This window comes from Nanorana parkeri, unplaced genomic scaffold (genome assembly GCF_000935625.1).
Source record: "Nanorana parkeri isolate BGI_ZX_2015 unplaced genomic scaffold, ASM93562v1 scaffold271, whole genome shotgun sequence".
Lineage (NCBI taxonomy): Eukaryota > Metazoa > Chordata > Amphibia > Anura > Dicroglossidae > Nanorana > Nanorana parkeri.
In genome coordinates, this window is record NW_017306539.1 from 1,253,140 (window position 1) to 1,279,330 (window position 26,191).

A 26,191-nucleotide genomic window follows, 5' to 3' on the forward strand; every position below is an offset into this window, starting at 1 on the left:
TTTTATGGAACATGGACCTCTGCACTCGTATAAATGAGACCCAATTATATGTGCACTTACAGTTTTCTCTTAGTTCCTCTGCAAAGTCACATTGAATACCTATTGATCCTGTCAGTGAAATCCACCTAATGCAGCTTCCTGTGATGGTGGGGCAACAAAGCTGCACTGTTCCTGAATTCAAAGCAGAGTTGCCACTTTTCATGTAGGTTCTTATGTGTGTTCTGAAATGTTTTAGGAGTCATGGCTATATTAGTATTGTCACTGATGATACACAAAACTGTAGACTATCAACACCTGACCACACCTAGTCCTGCCCACTGCTTCCTGGATTGACAGCACTGCTTCTGTTGCTGAAACCCTCCCACTGTGAGCTGCAGTGTCTGAGAGGGGAAGAGTGTGAGACAGGGAAGGGGAATTCATTATTTGTTTACTTCATAAGGCTAAAGCATCCCATAGTAACTGGATTTGGTATTTGTTTGAAGTGTCATACAGGAGCCTTTAAATGTACTTTACAGGGTTATTCCCTTAGCACAAAGGCAGCCGAGTGAATAACCGAGCTGAAGTGAAGTGAGCCGAGCGTTTACATCAGCTAAAACCAGCCATACATTGGCTGCCTTCGGTCAGCCAAACATGCTCAGCCGAAGTGCAGAAGGAGTTCGACTCAGCCGATCCAACATCTGAATCGGCTGAGCCGAAGCTCCAGCAGCTCATTCTCATAGGGGCTGATCGGCAGTAAATGAATAGCTGATTGCTGCCGAGTGGCATTCGGCTTGGCTACTCTGCTCGGTACGTCCACGTCCTAAGTCAAATAAATGGAGAAAAAAAAAAAAGGTTGAAAAATTATTTTAAAATTGTTAAAAAAAATATGAAAATTAAAAAAAAGAAAAATAGTGGAAAGATAAGAAAAAAAAAACAACTTTGAAAAAACGCTGCATGCCGACCCGACCACACGCCACAAACTCCAACTGTTTCCTGTTGGCCGACAGAGTCTTCTAGCAGGTACAGGGCCAATGAATAACAACTGGGCGGAGCCAGCCGCGACATCATTTCTAGCTGTGCCCAGTTGTTATTGTTTAATCACAGATCAGCGTCTCCAACTCATTTGGGGAGGCTGATCTGTCATTATAACTGGGCGGAACAAGCCGTGAGGTCATTTGCGTGGAGATCGGTCGGCTTCAGCCAACCTTTTTCCACGCTTCGGGTGTCACTACGGCTCAGCCGAGCTGAAGCCTATGCGTCCGGCTTGGCTGAGCCACTCGGCTGCTGTACGGGTTATTGTGAATAGCCCGTACAGCAGCCCTTCAGTTCGACTGAACCGAAGGGCAAAGGCGGCCGAAGGGAGCTGAAGGATCCTTCAGCTCTTTAGTGAATGACCCGTTTAGTGTTTGACCAATCTCTATTTAGCCCTCTGTGCTTCCTGCAAATTGTGTCCTTCCTTGTACTGCACAATCCAATGACATCAGGTGACATCAAAATGCTTCATTAAACAGCTCAATAAAGTTTATTTTATGTTTTTACTTGTTCTGTGTTAGAATATTTTCTACTGGTTTGGACTCATTCACAATTCTGGAAAGTTATTATAACAAAAGGTCCACCCTGGCAGAACTGTCTACCTGGCATCTAAATCAAGCTGTTTACGATGCTTAATAAGATTTTACTACAGAACAACATAACTACCTAAATTGCATATAAATGTATAAATGTACAACATGCAAGTACATCAGGTGGTCAATCTTTCACTGTTTACTGTGTCTTTTTAATTTGCCTAAAATATTGTATAATTTACAAACCTTGCTCTGCCGGTGCTCATAAATAAATGCATTTAAACATAATGGTGTTTGCCTTAAATGCTTTGCAAAATATGACTTCAAATTTAAGTTAGTGCAGGCAAAGCCGCTGAGAAATAAAATAAATGTTGTATGCTGAGCTGACAAAAAAGGATAATCTCTCTGATAAATTACTATGTATGTTGAGTTATGTTGTGAATTGCAAGTAGGTTCTTTTAACTTTAATGTATTTCAGCCACATTCTAGGCAAAAGTTTGAACAAGTAGAAATACAGCTCAGGCAAATGCCACCGAGGTTGTCCTATGTCCCGCAGCAGGTAAATCAGACAACACTATTCCCCTTCCCTGCTGGTTGGAGTTCTTTTAAAGCATAGCCAAACCCAAAAACAAAAAAGTAATATTTTGAAGTTTAGTAGTCTTTAGATGTGGTGACAACATTAGTTTTCACTTTTCAGGCAAAAGTTTCAAAACATTTATAGCTTGTTGATCTTGCCAGAAATGCAGTGTCTTTATCACTTCCTGTGAGCCTAAAAGAAAGCACACAAAAAAACCTTATCTTTATTGTGTAAACTACTAATTCTATTGATCCACCATGTAATGGAGATGAACAAATGCAGACATATTTTAAGTCGAGCCTGGTTGACAACCATGGATGCCCCCATAGATACAATGGAGGAATCAGTGTAGACATTAGGGAAAAGGAAATGTGTTATTTGCAAAATTCCCATGTGAAAAAAAAGGTGAAAAGCCTGGAAAAAAAGAAAATTAAAAGAGAACTATGGGGTAACTGTTTTTCCGCATAGTTCTCTTAAGGGTAATGGGAGGACATATACTGTACTAGTGTCCTCCCATGACCCAAAGCTCAGTATATCGCGAGCTACAGCTCACGGTATACTGAGACCGCCGCAGCCGGGACGGATCCCGACAATGCTGTCTAGATCCACCCAGCTGTGCCCGCCCCCTCCCCCGTTCGTTCCTCCACTCAGCGCTGGAAGATCGGGGTGGGGGAATCTCTGTGGGGAGCGGTGACTGACAATAACCGCTCTTTGCAGGGAGATGATCGAGACGTGAGCGAGCGACGGTATGTCTTCGCTCACTTCCTGATCTATTGAGCCAGCCTGTGACAGTTTCATTACATAAAGAGACAAGTGGTGGTCAGATCCTGGGTATTAGGGGACACACCCCTATTTTAGTCAAAAAAGGAAGAGGGAGGAAAGTGGCGCTTTGAGTCACCGAATCGACGAGTCACAAATAATTATTTCTAAGGTTGGCTAAAAATATTATCAGTGAGGTCTGCGGCAAGGGACGGCCGGACACACACCGGCAGCCTTCACGTGGGATAAGGCTCAGGATACCGTGCGACTTGGTGTGTCACCTCTCTTCCCCCCTGCTCCCATACTGGGATCATTTCACATTAGTGGAAATCAGGTGGATCTGCGGATTTGAGGCATTTGCTCTCGTCTCAACATTTTGATCTACTAAATTAATCCTCTATACCCAGTCGCTGCGGCCTTGGCTTCTTTTCCCACTTTCTGGGGACATCCATTTTTGCATCAAGCATGCATCCACTGGTTCTGCTTGGGGTTGATTACACCCTTTCTTGATGAAGCGTGATATATCCACGAAACGCGCTGAACATTCACTATCATCCACTCCTTGGATATGAAAAAACAATATTGTGCCGAGCTAATAATCATACATATCTAATAAATTGACGAAGTCACGTGTTTTGATGTAACGTACGTACGTAGGGCAGAGCTCCTGATGTCACCACGCTGAGCCGGACGAACAGTTTTCTTATCACTTTGCTGCCATTTGTCCTGCTGGTATGGTCCAGCAATACCCAATGCCTGTACTGTTAACACCATTGTGAGTACGCATTTTTTATATAATAAATTGCATTTTATTGGATGTTATGCACTATGTCCTTGTCCTTTTTCTCTTTCCACCTGGATTTATACTGGTACCTGTGATCTGAGGAGACCTTATCGCCTTTTTCTGTGCATGGGCTTCCCTCCCCCCATTAAGAAGGGAAAAAGTGCATTTGACCTAGCTCTGTGGGTCTACCTCCCCAGGTGAGCATTCACTTGTTATCATCACTCACTGGGTGGAGGTGAAGGTCTGCCTGCATTGTGTGATTATCCTTACCTGAGAGTTATATGCACATTGGCTGCGAATCATCTGAGGAATTTTTTGCACAATCACCATTGTTTGCGTTTGTTTTTGCCTTGGGACTTTTTTTGCCTATATTGCTTTTTTGTATGTGTGTAGATATTTCTTATGCCTCATTTGTTTGAAGGCTCATATATGTGACTCATTTATATATGTTTCAATTTATTAGATATGTATGATTATTAGCTCGGCACAATATTGTTTTTTCACATTTTACAGATATTTAGTTATATCCTTAGTGCTTGGTAGCTCATATTTCCACATTACACTTACTGGCGCTGATCACCTTTATTGTTTAGTTTCACTCCTTGGATATGCTATATATATCATATTTCCTATCATGCTATATACTAATCCAGTTATGTCATATATACCTGGAACTGAGTGGATATTGGGGGTTTCAATGTTTGTATCTCTAGTTTTTATCATGGCCATTTGATGTATCTATTAATTATCAACTAATAAAATATTATTTTTAGCCAACCTTTGAAATAATATTTGTGACTCGTCGATTCGGTGCCTCGGAAGCCACACTTTCCTCTCTCTTCCTTTTGTGACAGTTTCATTGCCAACTATGACGGCTCCAAATATGAGGATGAGTGATTTTCACTCACATCATAGTTCTCCTTTAATGTAGCTAAAATATCTGCAGATTCACAGCCTGCAATATATGACATTTTGTCTCTATTTAGATATAGTTTAAACCTCCTGCACTATATGCACATCTACAGACCTTTTGGGATATAAGAAAGGTAACACCTGGTATAGTCTGTATATTTACATATACTGTAACTCACTAAAAGTTAAAATGGCTTATTAGGGGAAGCTCTTCTATAATGCAGCCTTTCTAAACCAGGGTACCATGACATCCCGGGGTGCCTTGAAAATTTTGGCCAGCACCACGGAAAGGAATGTTGTTAAACCAGGAATGGTGGGATCCATTCAAAAAAACTCTCTTCCATACAGGCCTGCTTTGCCTCTCACCTTCTGCCATGCAGCCACAGCTGTGGCTCCTGATATTAAAGGGCGGACTCTGGTTTTAAAAGGGGGCTCCTGATGTAGAGGGAGGGCTTCTGATGTGAAGAGGCCTCCTGATGTGAAGGGAGGCTTCTATGAATGGGGAGTGTTGATGTGAAAGAAGGTGGGTTCTGGTGTGAAGGGAGGGCTCCTGATTTAAAGGGGGGAGTCTGATGTGATAGGAGAGCCTCATCTTTTTGAGTGTTTTTGTGTGGGGGTCTCTGCTGAAAATCCATAACAGACCCTTATCTGGGATTAGAGTCTGGTATGGATTTTAGAGGGGCAACACATTGGTTTTTTTTACATTTATGTTTTAGACTGGGGTGTCTCAAGATTTTTTATATTTTTTTAGAGTGCCATGTCTGAAAAAAAAGGTTGAGAAACGCTGGTATAATGAATAGCATAGTTGCACATTATGAACCGACTAACCTATGAGTTTGCCATCCTCCAGCACTGACAGCTCTGCCGTCCCCACCGCTGCTTCATCTGCTGGAGCTGCCATCTTGTGCACCACTTTTTCCTACTAACTTTTCCTCCTCTATCTCTTTGGTCGTTGGGTGGTCACAGAGGATGTTCCTCCTGCGTATGAGCCCCAGGGTTTTCCCTTCACATGTCTTCTCACCATTGTGCAGTTCCAGAGAGTGTACACTGCACATGTACTGCAGGAAGTGTACGCACAAAACAAATGCTGTGAGAAGTTTTTTGGGCATGATAAGTCTTTTTTGGCCAAAGAGCTTGTTTCACTCTTTTTTTGGGGGGGGGGGCGGGGGGCAGTTTAGTTCTGCTTTAAATATGTTTATCATAAAATGGCTAAAGTATTTCCTGCTAGAAATAACAGCACATCAGCACATCATATTCTCAGTTTGGTGCAGTGTATTACATCACCCTGCTTTTTTTGTAACCTTTTTCTAGCACTTCCTCAAAGTGCAATACTTATCTGCTTGAATCTGTGCTTGGCACTTTACAGCGCACAGCTCATGTAAGATGAATCATTCCATCCTCTTCATACAAAACACAAATTGCTGTTTTTTCTCAATTTTGCCACACATTTCTGCACACATTTTGCACACTCCATTTCTTAGATTGTGCGTTTTGCTGACTCAAAGCTGAGCATAGTTTAGATAGCTAGTTTACATTTAAAGGGGCCATGTTTAAAATGTTATGGCGGTCATGATTAAGATCTATTTTTGTAGAAATGTGTTGCTGCCTTGTTGTTTTTACTTCTTGTTTGTCAATCTAGTGCTTATTGCCTTGTGTGAGTCAAAAATGTCTTTATCGGGGCAGAAATTGAAAATTTTTTGGACACACGTTAATTTGTCTCATGACAACTTCTCCAATGGAGCATGCACAAGAAGCCCTATGTAGTCTTATACAAGGTGAACAACTCATTTCCTGCCTTGGGGACCGTTCATGCAAGCGCACGGCTCCCTGAGCTACTTTTTGTTTTTGCTGATCAGCGTGTTTTCCATATAGATTTCAATGAAAATGCGCTTATCCGCGCATTTTTGGGTGTTTTTTAATTTTGTTTCAGCGCTGAAACACGATTAAGAACGCCCCAAAAACGCCCTTTCAAAAATCGCACGGAAACCACCCTGATACGCTTTTGCCCTGGTGTGAATGGGGCATAAATGTGATAGAACTGGGTGCTTGACAGACAGTTGCCAAGTATATCACATGGACAAAGAACAGGTTCACGTGTAATGTATTTATTTTCTTGAACATTTCAAGGTTGAACCCATTCAACATCAGAAGAATAAAAAACATTTAATATACTAAAGATCTTATAGCAAACCTCCGGCCCTCCAGCTGTGGTGGAACTACAAATCCCATGAGGCATTGCAAGACTCTCACAGCCACAGACATGACTCCGGAAGAGAGATGCATCATGGGATTTGTAGTTTCACCACAGCTGGAGGGCCGGAGGTTTGCTACCCCTGCGTCTAGCATGATGGTAAATTTCTGGATACTGGAAATAATTTGAAGTCGTCAGAAACTATGCAAATGTAGCACATCCACCGGTCACATCTAGAATGAATGTTGAATCTTACATGCCCATACACATACACTGACATTTGGTGGTATTTGAAAGTGACTACATATGACTCAAAATATCATTTATTGTGATCAGATGTAGGTAGCAGCAATAACTTGTTTCTCGGAGTTCAGGTGAGAGTGCTCCATGTTTGTCAACTCTAAAAGTACCCATACACTGTAAGATTATCGTACGAGAATCGCGGGAAAAGTGTATGTAAGGCGTGCGACCTTTTCTACTGTAGGTCGCACGTCTTCTATCGAACAAGCAGGTTGGAAAACCCGCCGAGAATCGTACGCAAGTACGATCTGCCTGTCCAAGATGGGCAGATCGTACGTTTTTTTAATTACTTCACAACCCTCGCAAGACAAAAGTCTTGCAAGGGTTGTAAAGTGTATGGCCACCTTAACTCCTGAAGGCCTCCAGAAGTTCCAGAACCTATACAAACCCTCAGCTACAGGCAGATCCAGTGACCCCCACTTCAGCTCCAGAGCTGTTCCAAAAAAGCATATGCTTCAGTGAAAACATTTGACATATTTAGATCACACAGGATGATAAATCTACATAATAAATCTTTGCCATTCTCATATGTTCTCACATCAAATAAATATAAAGAGGATGACATGCTATGACGTATATATAAAACATGCAGTAAGATTATATGTCAACTATAGATTAAAAAAAATACATTGAACATATATCTTAAGCCAAACCTTTTTTTGGGAAAGAGTAAGGTATGGTAAAAACCAGTGTCAGTTTTTTCCCACCTGTGACTTATTAGAGAGATTTCCTTTTACTTCCTAACCCACAGACTTAAAATTAAACTGTATAGTTCCTTATTTTGGATTGTGTAAAGAAGGGTTAGAAACTATTTAAAAACCACTGTTTTTTTATTATTAATTAATTTCTTTAATATTGTTTTTTTCTTTTATATAAAGGTGAAAATACCAAAATAGGTGGGTTTGCTTACATTTACCTTTCATTCTTTTACCTTTAAAAATGTGCCCAACAAACCAATAAAAACATGTTAGAAAGCACAAATAATGTTTACACTTGTGATGACTGTGATTGGTTTGCACCCTTATTGGCCCTGTACATCTCGATTGTGATCTTGATTGTTATTTTAAAAACCAACCTAAATTTCCCCCACATAATAACTGCCACATTCACAGTTTGATAGACTAGGCCAATAGTCTCACAATTCACGAAATGTGAGTTATTACACATAAAAGGGCCTTTTCTGTTACAGTATCTTCTAAAATTGTAAGAACGATTCCATAGTAGGCAATCCTTATGTGAGGTAGTGTATCTTAATGTTGTTTGTGACCCACAGCCAATGCCAATGACGAGTCAAAATCTATTTATAGTATATAACGTGTTTCCCTGAAAATAAGACAGTGTCTTATTTTATTTTTTTCACGAAAAAAGACACCTAGGGGGTTGATTTACTAACCTTTTAAACACACCACGAACGTGTATACACCTCTGTAGTGTGTTCCCTCCCAGCATGATCTATGGGAGGAATCGAAACACCTTTGTAGTGTGTACACACCCAGCAGGTGTGTTGTTCAAAGCCCTGCAATGATAGTGCAAATTAAGTGATAAATCTCAAAGATTAATCTTCATTCGTTCTTTTCTTCAAGTTTCCTAAAACATGTTTTTCTATTTTCCAAAACTCTTTGGTAGGCTTTAAGTAAAATGTTGTTCTTATAACTCTGTTCTTTTATTCTCACATGTAGGGCAATCGCCTTCTTCTACAATCGATTTCCTTACTTCAATTCTCTGGAACGCTAACATACTGACTATAGGAAATATTATGTACACTACTGGCCTAGAGAATAGTATTCTCTGCTGTCGGTTTGTGGAAAAGGCTCATACTTATCCTGCCATTTATCTATCTAATGGTTATATACCAAAGGAAATTGCTTTAAATTTATTAAGATCACCTATTGATCCGGTGTTACTTATGTACCTGTGCCATCAGACAACATGGCACAGGTACATAGTTAAATCCTATAGTTAAATCCTCTAGTGAAAACAAATCATGCTCTCATTTCCCCAGGTACAGGGTCACAAGCAGTGCCGAATTTACTCTCTCTGCTGCCCAATGCCAGGTTCCTCCAATGTGCACCCCTGTATCCAGGCAACATCACCGAGTTCACTAACTTTGTACAAAACAAATGGCGGCTTCCCTGCTGTACATTTATTCCTGCTTGCCCAAAGCAGGGCTAAATGTAGAAAACAACTACCCACCCGGCGCCCGGAACTGCATGTTCTGGGCGTTGGGAGATAGGAATTCCACACCCCTGCTGCTCCTCTACTCCCTGCTGCCCCAAGGCCGGGCCTCAGTTGGCCTTGTGGCAAATCCAGCCCTGGTCACAAGTGGTGCCCTGCATCTGGAGGTAGGGGGAACCCCAAACATAATGACATTGTGCAAGGGTACAAATTCTAATTGTTACAACAAATAATACTGCATTGACCAATCTTGCATTCATTAAAAAAAATTCCAAGCAGTCCTAACCCCTAGTGTGAGAGGGGGACGATCAATACAATAAGTTGAAATCCAAACTTAGCAACTTAGAATTGTCTGGTAAATTTAAGAAATGGTAATGTTTTAATAAGACTATTTAAAAAATAATCAGTAGAGATATTCTGATGTTCTCAGTAAGGAGCCGTTACCAGATACTATAAGCCTACACGGAGGATCCTTAGTATCTTTCTGCAACTTAAAAAATGCATACCAGTAGAAGTTGTTGGCATATCAATCCTACAAAATTTTGACCCATCAGTAGTAATCATTTGTTTCTCTACAGCAAAATAGCAAGTTTTTGTATATTTACAAATGAATATATTTTTCTTAATTATATTTTTGTGAAAATGTTGTTTTTGTTGTGTTTTTATGGCTTTATGTATTTATTTAATTACTTTTGTTATTTATTGGGGGTTCATCCGGAGTTTTGTGATACGAAAAAGCCCACATTTGGTGATGCAGCATTTGAGGTCATATTTGTGGGTCCCCTTTTGTGAATTTCACCTTAGTGGGACTTCTGGCTGCTCTGGAACGCATGGCTGGAATTATGGGTTTGGCCTCCTGATGTGGCCAACTCTGCTCCTTTTTGAGTTTATAATCTCAGTCTATTGAAGTTGCTGTATGCTGCTCTGATGATGCCATTATGATGTCAGTTATGCAACCTTTGATACCTTCTAAGGCTTTGTTTTTGAGCCATGTGGACTATTTACCACATTTTCCACAATGGGAATACCATCTTATTACTTTTTTGAATAAACCTACTTTTTATCCATGAGGGATATATACGCATCAACATTTGGATTGGACTTTCCCCCATCTAGATGGCAGAATACAGCATATATACTTGATATACTGGAGATATGGATAATATCAGATGATATGGTGAGACTGTTATGCATAAAACATGGAAAGTGCTCCTCTATTGTTACTTATGTAAACTGTCTGGTGGCGAGGAACATTTGTGACATCCGCATCATTAATGCTTTCTTGCTTACTGTATGTTTACTGCTTTGTTAGAAATCACATTTTTAGGACTTGATATAATTCTTGCATCATTGCATTAACATATACTTGTCCATATAAGCATGTATCTGATTTTGGACATGTGAATGTTTACTTGAGAGACTGCATAATCTCATAGGATGGCAATTATAGCTTGGAGCAATTTCAGCTAATTACATATGTCTAAAGTAACCAGATTTTCACAGTGTAGGGTAAATATCTCATAAAAGCTATGGTCACAGGAGGGATTAAATTCCTGATGCCAAGGAAGTATCTACTCTGGATGTATTTTCAGGTGCAATAAGCGGCTTTGGTGGTGATATCTACTGAGCAAATCTGATTCATCTGCTGGCTGTTGGAGTTATTCTATATAGTGAGCACCTATTCCATCTGGAGCTTATACTATCCATGTGGCAATGCACAGCTCTTAGGAGTTACAATAAATATGAATGAATCTTCATAAAAATTTAAACATTATTAAGTAATTACATTTTGCAGTGAATTTTTGGTTGAATTGTTTTGTCAAATAACAACTATTAATATACATTGTGGAGTTGGATCTGTGGACTTTATTTTCTAAAGGCAAAAGATTGACGGATAAACCTTAAAGCTGAACTCCAGAATGTGTTAAATATCTCGCATTTGCTTCTATTCAGTTCTCCCATTAAAAAAAGCAAGCATTTTATTCCCGCATTTGCATTTTGAATAATAAATGATAGGTAGATTTTAAATATTTGGTATATAATGGTGGCTCGGTAAGCCTTTTTGAGTATATTCTATTTCTAAATTCATATGCAAGGGCATCGGTTCCCACCATTATAATGTAATGGTTAATAATTGGATAGTGTCAGTATTCTGGCTTAGATATTTACTGCTAACTGTACTCCCAATGGGTAGAGTTGCTCTCTTTATTTGTTCTGGAGACTATTGCCTCTGAGATAGAAAGTAATCATAAATCCAAAATTTTGAGTTCCAGAACAGGAGGAGAAATATTTCAATGGGGACACTGGTTTCAGTGACATCTTTAACTAAGAGGGGAAGTGCCTTTAAAGTGATACTAAACTCAGGAGTTAAATCTGAAAAATGCATTCAAGTACCTAAACTATTAACAAAAATTAGGGCTGTTACTGATTAAAATTTTCGTGTTCGATTAATCGAAATATATAACGCACATACAGATCCAACTACATTGGCCTATACACATACAGCCCAGCAATGAAGTAATACAATGAACTTGGATCACACTAATCCAGCACGTTATTAATCTCACGTGCACCACTCAATATGGCCGCCGCTTGAGTGGGGCAACACAGAATAATAACGTGCTGGATTAGTGTGATCCTAGTTCATTTTATTACTTCATTGCTGTGCTGTATGTGTATAGGCCAATGCCTTGTCTGACACTCCTGCAGAAAGTTTCTTGGGCATACTCACCGGCCCAAGTGGCTCCGTTGGCTAACGAAGGGAAGGGGGAGGAGTCCGATGAAGTCACGGACGTCCTCAAATTATGTCTGAATTGGTGCTGACACTGTCCTTCCTTCTTGAGGGTGGCTACTTTTGTTCTCCATGGTCCCTGTGTGTGTTGTAAAGTAGCCACCCCTCCATGTGTATTACAATCTCATGGTTAGTTTACTAATTTGTATTGAAATTATAGTCTTACAGGAGTGAGCTTGGAGTGGTGGCTACTTTACAACACACAAAGGGACCATGGGTAAAAAAGTAGCCACCCTCCAGAAGGAAGGACAGTGTCAGCACCAATTCAGAAATTATTTCAGCATCTACAGCCAAGTGATACCCAAATAAGCTAAATTTTCTTGTAATAGGTGCGGTACTTGAATGCATTTCTAAGATTTAACTCCTAAGTTTAGTGCCACTTTAACTAGAAAGATGTTCTCTTTTTCCTGTTGCATCATCAGGACAGAAAGTGAAGGGAAATCTTCCTAGTGGGACACGAGCAGCAAAACAGGGATTTTACCCTTACTTTACTCATTACAAAGCTCATTACATATATACACATGCTATTTTTACTGTACTACAGTCATATTATGTAGCATTAAGAGCAGCTGCAGATTGTCAGCTCCAGTCCCAAACTTGGAAACCTAGCACCGTCGTTATTTCAGCTTCACTCTGGTTTAGACAACCCACTCCAGTTCTGCCCCCAGATTGACACTTTATGGCTGGAGAATTGTTTACTCTGGTTCCAAGTATCAAGGTATTTTTGTGCACAGTGTGCTGGAAAATTTCTGTGCAACTGAATGGAGATCATAACCCACATGGTCACATCTCCCAAATCTGCTTGTGCAGCAATGCGAACAAAGGCCTCTCTATGGTAAGTCTGTATCATGTAAGACACTGTAAAAGTGGAACAGACCGTTAAGCTCATTATGTGTGGTTGCGTAATGTTAGTATTTATTAATAAACCATTGTACACACACTATAATTAAATGTCATACAAAATGAAAACATATGGTGCCGTTCCTTCTACTCATTGATTCCCTGAAATGATTTATGGTCTCTGCATGCAAAATACAACCAATCATTCTGCTGACACTATCAGTACCTTTAACTAGATTGTCATTTCTCGATATTAAAGGTAATGGATGGTGAAGAGTTTACTGTAATAATTCTAATCACTTAGTCTAAAATGGCTTAGAAGTTGTCAAAGGATTGTAGGTTCATAATTCATCAAGGCTGAAGTTTGCATCCCTGCTATAATTCATTTGATTGTTTACAATCATCAGCAAAAACAGTGAAACTGAACTTTATTAAAGATGAAAACCTGTACTGTGTCAGAATATAAATCTGAGCATATATCAGAAGGGAAGTTGATGAATAGCTAAAGTTTATAAAAATTCAACTGGCAACTATTAAAAAAAAGGCATTGTACATTTTATGTAAAGGGTGGTACTTTATTAGCTCTGGAATGGATCACACGGCAGGACTTTTGTGCATTGGGATAAAAAAAGTATTGAAATAAGTAGTCACCGGCAATCCAAGAATTATTCTGTCAATTCTTCTTTATTGACATCAAAAGGTTGTGTCACAATTAGGGATGCAGCAATACCGATACTAGTATCAGTATCGGTGCTGATGCCGAGTATTCGAGCCAGTACTCATAATCGCCCAAATGCTCTGATGTCTAGCCCGATACTTAAAGGAGAATTATGAGGTGAGTGCTTTTCACTCAGCCTCATAATCTGAGCCGACCTGTGACAATTAAACTGTCACAGGTCGCCTCAGTACTGGCACATACTGGCGTTCGGTCACTTCTCGATCCTGTCACTGCAGAGAGCCGTGATAGGGGAGTGACTGGATTCTCCCCTCCCCTGTCCAAACCTCCAGTGCTGACTGGCGGAATGGATGGGGGAGGGGGTGGGTACAGCTGGCTCTGCCTCTAGATAGGCAGAGCCAGCTGTCCCTCACGCAGCTGGGCGGATCCAGACATAATTGTCGGGATCCGTTTCAGCTGCGGCGTCTCAGTATACCGCGATCAGTAGCTGAGCTTTGGGTAACGGGAGGACGCTAGTGTGTGTCCTCCTGTTACCCTTCGGAGAACTATGGGGAAAAGCCCTAACCCCATAGTTCTCCTTTAAGCTTCCGGTATCAGGAAGACGGGCAGCGTGTCATTACACATTTCCCGGCTTCCTAATTGGCCAGGAAGCTGGCTCCATGTTACCTCGTCACTTGTGATGAGGGAGCATGGAGCCAGCTTCCCAGCCAATCAGAAAGCATGGCAGCATGTCATTACCTGGCACCCAGCTTCCTGATTGGCCAGAAAGCCGGCTCTTTGCTGCTTCGTCACCTGTTGACGAGGGAGCATGGAGACGGCTTCCCGGCTAATCAGGAAGCCAGGTGGTGAGTCATTACACACTGCCTGACTTCCTTAATGGGACTTCCCGTATTGGTATTCGGTATTGGTGAGTACCAGAAAAAAATATCGGTACTCGTACTTGATACCGAAAAACGGGTTTTGGTGCAGATTTGGAAAACTTTGTTTGCCTGATGAAGGGACCTATATGGTTCTGAGACGTCACTACACATTGTGACATGACCTTTTTATGTCAATTAAGAAGAATTAACAGAATAATTGGAGTGCTGCTGACTACCTTGTTCATTACGGTTTGATTGGCGTTGCCACCCACAGAGTATGGGTAACATTCGGTCAGGAGTGGGATGGGGATTTTCTTGTGTTTTGGAATAAAAAAGGAGACATGGAGAGGTTCACAAAGTGATGGTAAAGTGTACGCAAACCCTAACAACCTTTTTAATATGTTCCCTTTTGTTTTGTTAAAAATACTATTAAAAGTGTTTTATTACATCTGTTTGATAAATGCAAAAATAATATCTGTTGATCCTGCCAGAAATGCAATGAGCTCCTACCTCTGCATTCTTCATCTGCTGCACTCAATTCTCAAGCAGTTTTATCAGCCCTACTCAGTTCTGATATGTGGACCATAGAACAACTCCCCACGTTTTGGAGCTATAGAGAGAGGGAAGAATTTGTGCAGTTCCACTCAGGAGAAAAAAGCCTAGGGTTTCAGTGTGGATGTTGTCCCCCTTGGACAGAAAGTGTTCTAAGATTGAACCCCCTTTTCTCCAATCTCCTGTTGCGGACCTGTGTTCTCAATACAGTTGTCAGATTAAACAGTTTTTTCAGAATATTGTCCCCTTTGATGATTTTGAAGACTGCAATAAGGTCTCCTCATGAACGCATCTTTTCTAAGGTGAATACGTTTAAATTTTGAAGGCGGTTTTCATAACTCAGGCCTTCTATCCCTTTAATTATGTTGTAGTCCTTCTCTGGACTCTCTCAAGCTCAAGGACGTCTTTCCTGAGGGTTGGCAACCAAAACTGCACCGCATACTCCAGATGAGGCCAAACCAATGATTTATAAAGTATTACTCTTTTATCCCTTGTTACAATCCTACTTTTGATGCACGCCAGTATCCGGTTTGCTCTGCTGGCTGCTGCTTGTCATTGCTTACTATTGCCAAATCTGTGATCTATGAGCACCCCCAGGTCTTTTGCCATGTCTGACTTCCCTAATGTAGCACCCCCCAAATAGTAATTGCACACACGTTCTTTGCTACCATGTGCATAACCTTACATTTTTCAGTATTAATCCGCATTTGCCATCTTGTAGCCATGCCTCACTTTTATTTAGGTCTTGTTGAAGTGCATATATCTCCTGTTCGGAATTGACTGCCCTACACAGTTTCATATCGTCCGCAAAAGCCAAGATCGTACTATTTATTCCAATCTCTATGTCATGGACAAATAAGGTGAACAGGATAGGTCCCAGGACTGAACCCTGGGGCACCCCATTCACAACCTTTGCCCAATTAGAAAATAAACCCATGACAATGTCAGTGACTGTTATTTCCACATACTATTGGAACATTACAAATAATTGTCACGTGTGAAAACAAGTACTGTATCTTTATCTTGGTGTGTTAGCTATTTGAGTTAAGCCTACATTGTAATACTGGTCATTTAATAGAAAGTGCTAGGGAGTGGGTACAAGTAAATTAATTAGATGAGATAGAAGAAGGAAGGGAAGCAAGGAAAAGAGAGCAAGAAGAAGAGAGAGGGGGGTTGGGGGTGAGTAAGGGGGTTAGGGAGCCAGGTAAATGTGGAGCGTCCAGAGGAGAGGCCTACATAAGTGTTTTTATTGAGAGCCGAATCCCTCTTATAGAAACAAAACAGCAGTAAAAGCCTAATGTTGGTTCTAAAGCCTTCCTTACTCTGACCAATAAAAAATAAAAATAAATGAAAGATGAACTGCAAGCCAAATAGCAAATTCTGCTGCGATAATCAGCTTGAGAGTAAGGCATATTTCACAATGTATTACAAAATGCAACTTATTAACAACAGAGCATGAGATAAATTCTTAAGTTTGCCTCAAACGTGGGAAAACCAGGAATGTAAAAGTCCTTGTCTTAAAACAAAGCCATTGTTTTATATGTGTGTTCCAGTGCAAGTGAAAAAAGGATAAAAAAGTGAAGACAAAAATTATTAACATACAATGAAGAAGTCAAGCTTTTGGGCCTTTAACCCTTTGTTAGGACAGTGTTCACTAGTTTACAACTGATAAGATCTGCCAACACAGTACAGACAGGGTTAATTAGGGAAAGCATTAACTTCTTGGCCCCTCCACTCCCCTCTTTGAAATTACAGAAAAGGGAAAGCAGCCATTTTTAACCAAGTATGCAATATGTGTTATTACAATTAGGATGAAAAAAAGACAGACCCAGAGATAATGAGCGGAGGGGCTGCATGACTGGGGGAAGGAATAGTCCCTGGAGTATGGGTTACATTAAATGTGAATCAGTTGACCTTGCCTGATTGGAGGGAGGTGTTGGGGAGGAGCCGCGTGCGATGGGACCGCAAGGGTTGATGGCTGTTCTTTCCGGAAATTTGACGGAGGAAACAGGTTGTCCCACCCACCCTTCCCTAGTTTTTTGAAGTTGGTGGCAGTTGGAATGGTTGTTTGTCACAGCAGCTTGGCGAGTTAGGGGGTCTAGAAATGTAAGTCAGTTACAAAATGGGGGGCCATCAGCTGGTAGGGTGATCCCCCATTGGTGTCAGTAGTTGTGGGGGGGCCTGGCCCCTTGGAACTTGGGAAGCAGTATCTGTCCTCAAGCTGGTTGGGGTGGAGCTGGGCACATGGGAGTGGTTTTAGTAGAGGCCTTATTTTTGCTGGTGGGCACTCGAAGACCCCTATCGGATCCAGCAGTATTTCAGATTATATATTTGAATGTTATTTTGGTTATTATGTTTGGTAACTGTTCAATTGTGGCCATTTAAATCCAGGTTGCGCAGTCCGTGTGTTCATAGAGGTTTTTAACAGATGGACGTAATTGACGAATCCATCAGTCATGGAAATACACTTTAAATATGGGTTTTTAGGAGGTCAGTTTTCTCCTTAACAAAAAGTTTCTCTCCCAAAGCCATTTAACTTTTAAATTCCATGTGAAGTTTCTTTAATTAGAGTCAGTATAAAAGTGGCGCCACGTCAAGCCAGTATAAAATATTGTGTTGGATTCAACATTCAGTGAATGTTGTTTATTAATCACTAGTGGAATGGAATCATTCGGTAAACTGTGTCTATCAACTCCTTTAAAAGTAATTATTGTACAGTGATCTTATTGTCATTTGTATAATTGGTTTATGGCTGTGCTTCTTTCCATTTAATTGTTTTTCGCTAGGCTATTATAAAGATAAAATGACAACTAACTCAACTAATGTCTAAGGCAATTAGGAAATTCACTTTCAGTAAGTACACTACACATGACATAAATATTCATTACTTTCTACACTTTGTACAATATCACAATTATTAACATTCTTGTTACCATGGAGCCTGTGAATAATTGTAATACCCGATAACACAGCATTCCTAAAACACAGCTGAAATGTTCTACTTCTCAGTTAAGTTTAAAGTGTATCTCCAGCCAAAATATTTGTTCTAGTTTTTGGTGGAATGAGGAAGGGGTGGTCGGCTTTTATTGCTTTCTATGGCCCTGTTGGGAAGATAACCTTTCACTTCCTGAAAGAGGCGTAAATAGAAACTTCAGGGCCCCAGAAAGAAACCATGAAGAGCCCCCCAACCCCCCACGGCCATGGGAAGGCACTACAATCAGGCACTGTTTGGTTAACATGAAGGCTGCCGAGGTCCCCAGCAAGCACTGGCCCTCAGGCACATGCTTCAGTTTAAAAACGTAATGCCAATATCTGCGTTTAGTATCGGGCATTTTCACGGGTACGAGTACTCCTGAAAATGCCCAGTATTGGCACTGGTGCATCCCTACTTAATAATACAATGTATTGCTGGGACTTGTAGTCCTGTATAGTTGGTGACTCCTGCAGCACCTTCCTCGTCTTGGCGGCCAGGAGGTGGGACTAAGTGGGGAGTGTTTTCCCACACAGCAGAATATGCTGCCTGGCGGTGCCTGCAATACATTCTGCTGGACAAGTGATAGATCAGTGCACCGCCCCTCCAGCCCCGCACTGCCACCCATCCATGCTGCGGGTGGCAGAGCGGCGGGGAAGGAGCAGCACTATCTTGGGGGGTGCTCTTCCTCCTGTCTAGGCCTCCCCAACAGGCGGAATGCCAGGGCCGGTCGCAATTGCGACCCTGGTAGTTCCACCAGTGCTTCCTGATAAGGTGTCACCAGAACAAGAAGTCCCTAAAGAATGTATTTAAAGCTTAGAACAATTCATTATTCTGTAGTTTGCAGTTTTATCTGTGCAGGGTGACTGGTCTTGTCTCCGCCTCCTGTAGTTTTTGCTGTCATCCGGTAGTGGGTGGAGCCTGATGGGTCCCTCCCACAGCTTTGCCCTTCGTACACCTATGTACAGCACAGTAATACACGGAAACGTGGTAAATGCTGCCCTTTTCTGTGTATTGTTGTGTTTTATTTCCCCATTCATATTAAGTGTTAGCTGCTTTTGGATAGGAAGGCTAGATTTTGCGCAAAAGGCACCATAAGACGTGTTTATATTATATACAGCACAGTGATGATGTCACTACCACTTTTACAAGGCACTATCTGAGTTTGCAAACATGTTTGGTGCAAACAAAGTAAATTTAAAGCGCTTGTGGCTATTGAAGAATATATTTAAATTACTTTTTTTGTTCCTGTAATTTAGCTTTAAAGCAGAACTCCAGCCAGAAATAACAAGATAAAAATGAATAACCCATTAAAAGAAATAAAGGAACAAACCCGGCTTTTGCTGCAATATTCCCCTTCAGTCCAGAGATTTCCCCCACAGTACTTTTTTGCTCCCACTAGATGTCCTCAGTCAATAAAAGGAGAAGAAGCACGCCAATGAATCCACCTTTCTGTCACTCTGCTTTCTCTTTCTATCAGCATGCTTCTTATAACACATGACCTACTTGATTCCTTGTGCTGCTTCTCCCTCCCCCAGTCAGAGCTCTGCTGTACAGGGACTACAAGAAGCTGTAGCCACCACATGTATGGACTGGTTAGCTGCAATATATTACATTTTTGTTGTTGGGTTTAGAAACACATTAAGGTACACTTCTGATAAAGTATACATGATCTCAGTAAAGATCTCCCTTTACTTCCTGGAACTCTGGCACATGTGACTTGGACATGTGACCATGCACATCATCTCAGGGAAGGAAAATGCCTTTCCCTGAGATCTCATGAGATTACAGAAGAGATTTCCCAGCAATGCTCTGCTGATGTAACCTTCCCAGGATGCAACACTTGGGCACAGATTAGAGCACTAATGCATAAGAGGACCAGGAAGTATAAAAACAATAATTGTAAGTAAAAGAAAAATATAGGTTTAACTAATAAATGTGAGATGATTTCATATCAACAGGCAGAGCTGCATTCTGATGTGATTTTTTTTAGTGAAAGGGGGTAAAGGTCCACTCTAAAGGGTTTATATGGCCAAAAACTAAAAATAAATATGTATTTCTACATTGATATTCCATAAGTTCTATTCCACTCCTAATAACCATATCAGTCTACACTGAGTGGCCAGATTTTTATGACCACCCCATCAGTACTTTGTTGGGGCACGAGATGACTCCACGAGATGACTTAGTTGGGCCGCCTCGTGACTCCACCAGATGTTGAAAGGTGATGCGAGGAATCTGACACTGCACTGTTGCCCTTCTGTTGTCTTGTACCAGTCTTGCCACTCTTCGTTCTGCCCTAACATTGACTAGTCGCTGACGGCCACAATTCACACGTTCAGACCCAGATTTTCGGCTGACAGTCCGGTGTTTAAACACTTTAACAACAGCTGCTCTTGAACATTTAACGAATTCTGCTGTTTTGCTAATACCCGCTCCATGGCTGTTAAATCGCGTTGTTTACCCATATCTTCAGAAAAAAAATCACTTCTACTGTCGTGGTAAACAACCTGCTTCCCTATTTATAATGGTCTGGCCCTCAGCAACTTCAGCGCAAAATTATAGCTAATTATAGCTAATTTGCCTACAAAGGTCAGTTGGTCATAATAATCTGGCCACTCTGTATAAGATGAAAACTTACTTATCGAAGATGCCCATAAGATGTACTGTCACAATTTCACTCAGCCCTGTGAATATGAACTTCCTGCTGTCATAACTGTCACAAAGCCTGGTTTCTGAATTACAACTCAATGTCTGAACAATGTAACATTATCATTACCCACCTGCAGCAATGCATGATGGGATATGCAGTCTTGAGATTGCATCACATTATGCAGCAGGTAAAGAGATGCAAAGCACACTAGGAATCCAGGAAGTTTGTTAGAAGTGATGGGCAGACAGAAGTCAGCACTCGCTACATAAAAGGAATTTTTTCAAGTAAGCTTTGATTGAATTATCAGAAATAACTCTAATATGTATTCCTATTACAATGGTGATGTCATAACAGGAGAGTATATGCTTTGATTTTAGAATGCCTCTAAATCATCTTATCTCAGGAACAGATACCCACCCCCTTTCCTCACATGCTGTGTCCAAGGCCACAATACCTGAACCTTGTTATAAAGCTTTACTGCTGACAAGTGCCTACTAGGTGTATACACTGTGGATGACTATTAGGAAACAAGCCTGCTACTAGAAATAGAAAACTAATTGTATTGGTAAAAATAGCAGAAAAAAACATCTACAAGATGAGACTAGACAGATGTGCCTTCTCTACACACGCAGATGCCGAGGCTTTCCCATTCTGCAAACTTTTCTAATGTAATATAGATGGCTGCTATCACCTATTAATGAGCTACCAAGCAAATGCATTGTTACTTGATGCTGAGGAAGAAAGCAGATTATATGTGGTTAGGACCCTTGCACACAGACGACAGTGTTCTGATGTATTCTTCAATTCTCCAGGCACTCTCCGATGCCCAGGGGACTGAGCCGCTCCATCTCATTGACGGCGCAGTGGCTGTTAATTTAAAAAGCTGGATGTATATTATGCCAAGCTTAGTACAGGCAATCGGGCATGGGCTGCCAAATCACTGGAACAGCCGGTGCCTTCTCTTCAAGGAACCACACAGAGAATGAAGAAGGTGGCAGTAATACAAAGCTTACAGTGCTGCAACTATCTATACCAGGCAGGTGTTATAAAAAGAGAAACCTCACAGGAGAGATTACATACAATTGTCTTATTGGCATACATTTCCGATGCCGGTATTCCTTCTTGGAGCCCACCTCTCCTAAAAGTGACAGATGCATAGTCACCATGCTGTGACTTTCACCTGTTGTCAGGGACATTGCTCTGGTTTAGAAGAATGAAGTCTGGCACAGTGCAGAAGAAACCCGTCGTTTGATTGTTCCGGTACATTGCAGCTTGACAGCACTCTGCTTGTTTCCACAGTCTGCATCTAATGGTTCTCACCCAAGGTCTTTCTACAAGCCATTGCTCATTACTTGTGACATTCTGTTCAGTCAGAACAATTATGCCTCTACTGCCGCAGCAGCCAGTGAGATGTCGCCCGATCACGTGAAGGGGTCTCCTTCATAGGGCTGGAAAATGTCCACTCTTGTCACTGCATCTTACTCAAACATATGAAGAAAACTGCCTGCCTTTTTTTATTATTATTATTATTTTATTTTTTTCGTTTTAGAAAGAAAGTTTTGTCAGGTTTTTATTTCTGTCTGATTTCTTTTCACATCCTGTCCATGTGACTTGCATGAAAGAAATGACGTGTGCCCCTGTCAATGTGACAGAAAAAATCCAGAAGTTCAATCGCTTCTTTACTCTAATAAAATTGGATTTTTTACTTTTGTATTTTTTATTTTCACTTTAACTTTTTTTATTCTGGGGGTTGGCTAATAAGTCGATCTTGTATTTTCATGCAAGGCTTGCTTTGAAGTAGTTCTAAAGACAGACCCGGAGAGCCTGAGCGGAGGGGCTACATGACTAGGGGGAGGAATAGTCCCGGGAGAAAGAGTTAAAAATAAAATGGGAACAGCTGCTCTTACCTGATTGGACGTGGGAGTCAGGTGTCCGGGAGGAGCTGCATGGGAAGGATCTGCAAGGGCTGAGGGACATCCTCTTTCTGGAAATCAATGAACGAAGCAGGTTGTGTGCTCTTCACCCTGCAGGAAAGTAAAACACGAATTGTGGCCATGGGTGGCCTGTGTGCATTATTGGCCCAGGTCTGTGCAGTTGCAGAGCAGAGGGGACCGCGATGGCTCCGGGAGCAATTGAAGGAGGTATTTGAGGGGTCTAGGGGGGCCCCATCCACCCCCTGTCCCAAAACGTGCTGGGAGGTCTAGGCCTCCTGAGCGCCTGATCCCCTCTCTCACCCCCGAGATTAAAGGGACAGCGGCTTCTTCAAGCTGCCTCTGCCTCTGTATGCCAGGAGGCGATGATCGCGGCTAGGGTGGCGGGTGAGGAGTCGTGTCGGCACCCTGGGCCTTCATAGGAGGAGGAGAAGCGTTGTTGGCGTCTCATTCCATGGATGTTTGCGAACTGGTTGCAGACGTTCACCATTTTGGCCAGTGTAATCGGGGAGCGGGGCCGGAGAGTTTTTCGGCGTTATTTTGCTATATGGGTGATCCCAGGAGGGCGGATGCGATTTTCTGCGGCATGGCTTTAGTCTGGGTTTTCGTATTCCTTGTCCTGTCCCTCCTGTCCCAGCCTCTGTCCCGGGAATTTAAGAATCTGCGTTTCCTTTTCCTTGGGTGGTCTCGGCCAAATTGGTCAGGGGGGTTGTACTGGGCAGTACGGCGGGCTGTTTGCGGCCCTGCCTATTCTCGAGCTGAGTGTGTCCCCCTTGGGCGTGGTTAGCAAGAAGGTGCCTCACAATTTCGGCTTAGGCACCACTTGTCATACTCAAAGGGGGCGTCGGTTAACAGTGCTATTAGTCCGGATTTATGCTCGGTGTCCTATACCTTGGCGGCGGCATGGGTGCAGCGTTATGGCAAGGGGATGCTGATGGCACAGGCAGATATTGCAACCGAGTTCGGTTGCTCCCCGTGCACCCTGATCGCCAACACTTGCTTGACCGTACGTCCTTGGCAGCCTTTTTTGTGTCCTCCCATGACCCGAAACTCAGCATATAGCGGGCTTGGCCTGCTGAGAGTGCGGCAGCCGGGACGGATCCCGACAATACTGCCGAGACCCACCAAGCTGGCTGATTGACAACTGGCTCTGCCTTTCCAGAGGCAGAGCCAGCTGTGCCCACCCCTCCCCCATCTATTCCTCCAGTCAGCGCTGGAGGATCAGAGAGGGGAGTATCCCAGTAGGGAGCGGTGACTGACAGTTACCACTCTCTGCAGGGAGATAATCGGGAAGTGAGTGGATCAGCGGTATGTTTTTGCTCACTTCCCAATCAACAGGACTGACGTGTGACCGTTTCAATATCACACATCGGCTCTAACTATGGGGATGAGTGTAATTCACTCACCTCACAGTTCTCCTTTACTATTAACAAACATGTATTTTATTTGTGTATCACTCAGCTGTAGATCCTGAAATCATCTCTGAATTGGTGCTAACACTGTCCTTCCTTCTGGAGGGTGGCTACTTTTGTTCCCCATGGTCCCTGTGTGTGTTGTAAAGTAGCCACCACTCCAAGCTCGCTCCTGTGCTGGACTACAATCTCAATACAAATTAGTAAAGCAAATGTAAGATTGTAGTCCATCACGGGAGTGAACTATGGAGCGGTGGCTACTTTACAACACACAGGGACCATGGGGAACAAAAGTAGCCACCCTCCAGAAGGAAGGACAGTGTCAGCACCAATTCAGAGATTATTTGAGGATCTACAGCCGAATGATACAATCAGATACGTTTTTGTTATTAGTGGTACGTGAATGCATTTTTAAGATTTACCTCCTGAGTTTAGTGCCACTTTAATGCATTCTTTGCAGTAAGATAAAAAACACCCAGTATCTTTGCATTCTCCCCTGTCCCCAAACACTTTCCTTTCATCCCTTGTCACCTATACTGGATCCAGGAAGATATTCGCTGTTTCCTAAACTTCATGGTTGTGAAGGAGCGTACTGAGGGCAGTGGAGCGATAGGTTTCTGCTGCCGTCAGTCAAACTGTTAGTAGGAGGGAGCAGGGACGGCTAGGTGCAGGTCACGCACACACACATGGGAACATGCTCACACGGGTTTCTTCACAGCGGCCAGCTAGGTGAAAGAGACATCCACAAACAGGCAGGGGGATCATCAGTTTAGGGACCAGATGAAGTAGGAGTTAAAATACAAGTGGTAAGAGGAAGAATGCTCAAATAAGGTAAGTGTGGACCTCCTCATCTTTAAAGGAGAACTATGGGGTCAGTGTTTTTCCCCATAGTTCTCCTTAGGGTAACGGGAGGACACAAACTAGCGTCCTCCCTTTACCCTAAGCTCAGTATACCGCGAGCTACAGCTCGCAGTATACTGAGACGCCGCACCCGGAGCGGATCCCGACTTAGACGACAGAATCCGCCCATCTGCGTGAGTGACAGAGGCAGAGCCAGCCCCCTCCCCCGTCCGTTCCGCCAGTCAGCGCTGGCAGATCGGAGAGGGGAATCCAGCCCCTCCCCCTGTCATGGCAGAGAGCCGTGTAGGATCAAGAGGTGAGCGAACCCGGTATGTGTTCGCTCACCTCCCGATCTACTGAGCCGACCTGTGACAGTCTCATTGTCACAGGTCGGCTAGAACTATGAGGTGAGTGAAAAGCACTCACCTCATAGTTCTCCTTTAAAAAAAAAAAAAAGCAAATCACTTTAAGCAATGTATGGATAGAGGGGGGTGTCGTGGGGGTTGTCATATTTCTGACTAAGGGGTGGAAATTGGGGGTTCCTACTTAAAAGAGAACTATGGGGTAAGTGTTCCCCATGTTCTCTTAAGGGTCACAGGAGGACATATACTAACCTCCTCCTATGACCCAAAGCTCAGTATATCGCAAGATACAGCTCGCGGTATACTGAGAGCGCTGCAGCTGGCATGGATCCCGACATTACTGTCGAGATCCACCCAGCTGGGTGAGTGACAGCCGCCTCTGCCTATCTAGAGGCAGAGCCAGCTGTGCCCGCTCCCTCCCCATCCATTCCTCTAGTCAGTGCTGTAGGATCGCAGTGGGGGGGAATCCCTGCAGGGAGCCATCACTGACAGTCATGGCTCTCTGCAGGGAGATGATCGAGAAGTGAGCAAGCGATGGTATGTGTTTGCTCACTTCCCGATCTATTGAGCCGATGTGTGACAGTTTCATTGTCACACGTCGGCTCAACTATGAGGATGAGTGACTTTCACTCACCTCATAGTTCTCCATTAAGGAGGAACTATAATCCTCCCTTTCCCCCCTTATTTTTTCTGTTATTGACCAAAAACATACTTACATGCACAGTGACTCAGCAGTATACTGTAGTAATTCAACACATTGTTGCTTTACACTCAGTCCTTCACTTCCATCTTCTTCTCTGATGTCATCCGGAGCATGCTGTATCTTTTAGGTTCATGTCACCGACCCCCTGATGATACGCATGTGCCGTGGTGCATCATGAGGAGGCTAGCTGCACGCACCAGGAAGAGGCAGTAGCTGAGGCCTTTTGTGATACCTAATGTGGGCTGCGGGTAATTAAATATATAATTCTCCACTAGGTGTGAATCCAGGAAGGGTGGAGAGAATTCTCCAAAACAGTAATAAAAAAAATAATACAAAAATAAAATTCCTAAAAAAGGAG